We start from the raw sequence: 2,893 nt of genomic DNA, 5'->3' as shown, positions 1-2,893 counted from the left end.
AAGCTCCAATAAATTTGAGATTATTAATTAAACTCTTTAATTAAATAATCTTAATTTATTAATCTCGTGATTATTCCACTATAAATATGAGACTGCACTCTTGTAATTATAGACATTTCATTTACTGAGTACTTTATAATCATAAAGTGTCCATTGAAATAATCATTGCATACAACTTGACCATCTAATAATGGTTCATAATTAATCAGGAATAAAATTACCGTTTAACCCATTTAATTATCTCTTGTTTCCTTAAGTACCATTGACTTTACTAGTGAAGGATAATTCATAACTAAATTATGAATTTGAGCTCAATAACCTTTCAGCCCCAAAAGTCAACACTTAAGAGAGCCATCATTCAATCTCTTGCGAGAAGGCATAGATTCCATATCTGTATACTATGTCCCCAGCCATCTACATTAATGAGTTCTCAAAACAAAAGTTTCTAGCCTGATCATTCTGACAGACCCTAATAAGTGAATCAAAGAACTCATATAACATAAACAAGAGTTCATAGTAACTTCAGGATTAAGATCTATTTGTATATGATCATCAATTGATATATTTAATTAATACTTCGAAACAGTATTTAACTAAGTATTAATAAACAAATCTGGTCCAGTTTTATATATTCTCTAATATATAAAGCACATCCACTAAAGTGTCCTACCACACCAGTGATCCGGATCTAGATCACATGTATTCATAATACTAATGGACCGTACTTGCAGTAATTAATCTAAAGATTCCATAACTTTATTTTACTGCGAACTATTCAAGTTCATTTATCTCAAACACAATCCTCCCGTACCAATACGTGTTTGAGATCACATATATGAACTTAGAAATTTTCCTGATATTTACATAATATTATCATAGAATAATATAGTCCATAAAATATATGCATAACAAATTCAATATATTTATTTATTTCATAAAACAATGTCTATTACATATGCTTTCAGGGCACATTTCCAGCAATCTCCCACTTGCCCTAAAGCAAATGATGCATCTCTCTCATTCCTATGTTTCTTACATGCTCCTTAAAAGATTTTATGGATACAGTCTTTGTGAAAGGATCTGCAAGGTTATGCTCTGAAGCTATCTTCATAACTTCAACATCTCCTCGATGAACTATCTCTCTTAGCAAGTGATACTTCCTCTCGATGTGCTTTCCCCTCTTGTGACTCTGTGGTTCCTTTGAGATAGCTACTGCCCCACTGTTGTGACAGTATAGGACTAGTGGCTTATCCACATCTGGTACAACTTCCAGATCAGAATAGAACTTTTTGAGGCACACAGCCTCCTTAGCTTCTTCACAAGACGATATATACTCGGCTTCCATGGTGGAGTCTGCAATACTGGTTTGTTTAATACTTCGCCAAACTATCGCTCTTCCTCCAAGAGTAAACACTGATCCAAAAGTCAATTTCCGACTATCTCTGTCTAATTGAAAATCAGAATCAGTGTAACCAGTGGGGTTCAGATCTCCACCTGAATATACAAGCATATAATCTCTAGTATTTCTAACATACTTGAGAATATTCTTTACTACAGTCCCATGACTCAATCTAGGATTGGATTGATAACGACTGACTATCCTTACTGCATAACAAATGTCAGGTCTTGTACACAACATGTTGTACATTAGACTGCATACTACTGAGGCATAGGGATATTGTCTCATGTCTTCCTCTTCCTGAGGTGTTTTAGGACACTGCTCCTTGGAAAGGAATACTCTAGAACAGGTTGGCATATCACCCTTTTTGGAGTTTTGCATATTGAAGAGTTCTAGCACCTTATCAATATAAGTTGCTTGAGACAATGCCAAAGTTTTGTTCAGTCTATCTCTAAGAATCTTAATGCCCAGAACATACTTGGATTCTCCCAAATTTTTCATTTGGAATTGTTCAGCTAACCAGTTCTTTACTTTTGATAATGATGTTACTTCATTTCCAATCAGTAATATATCATCAACATAAAGAACGAGGAATACTACTACACCATCTTTGATTTGTTTATAGACACAAGGTTCGTCAATGTTTTGTTCAAAACCAAACATTTAAATTGTGTCATCAAATCTAAGATTCCAAGATCTAGAAGCTTGTTTGAGTCCATAAATGGACCTAAGAAGCTTGCAAACCTTTTGCTCTTGACCTTTTAACTCGAACCCTTCCATTTGAGACATGTAAATGGTTTCGTCACGGTAGCCATTCAAAAAAGTTGTTTTGATATCCATTTGCCAAATCTCATAATCCATGCACGCAGCTATGGACAAGAGTATACGAATGGATTTTAGAATGGCTACAGGAGAAAAAGTTTCTTCATAGTCAACTCCTTCTTTCTGTGTGTAACCTTTGGCTACAAGCCTTGCTTTGAAAGTCTCTACTTTCCCATCCGCTCCTCTTTTCTTCTTGAATATCCACTTGCAACCAATAGGTTTGATATTCTCAGATCGACCTTCAAGAACCAAGACAGAATTGGAATATATTGATTCCATTTCTTGGTTCATGGCTTCTTGCCATTTTTCCTTGTCAGAATCATTCATTGCATCTCTAAATGTCAATGGATCGTCTTTGTTTGTGTCAGACACAAGCATTTGAACTTTGTGTTCATAGCGTGTGGGTTTCTTACTAACCCTCCCTTTACGACGAGGTTCACTACTATTCTGACTAGAACTAGCAGTTTCCTCTTGCTGTTTTTCATTGGTTGTTGCTGGTGACTTTGCAACTTCATTCGAGACCATCTCCTCCTAAACAACCTTACAGCAAGGTTTGTGGTTATTTACATAGTCATGTTCAAGAAAAGTTGCATTTGTCGATACAAATGTTTTATTTTCTTTTGGACTATAGAATATTCCACCTCTAGCCTCTTTGGAATATCCCACAAACAT

Source organism: Humulus lupulus, chromosome 2 (genome assembly GCF_963169125.1).
Source record: "Humulus lupulus chromosome 2, drHumLupu1.1, whole genome shotgun sequence".
In the NCBI taxonomy this organism is placed as follows: Eukaryota; Viridiplantae; Streptophyta; class Magnoliopsida; order Rosales; family Cannabaceae; genus Humulus; species Humulus lupulus.
Note: the sequence above shows the minus strand (reverse complement) of the source record.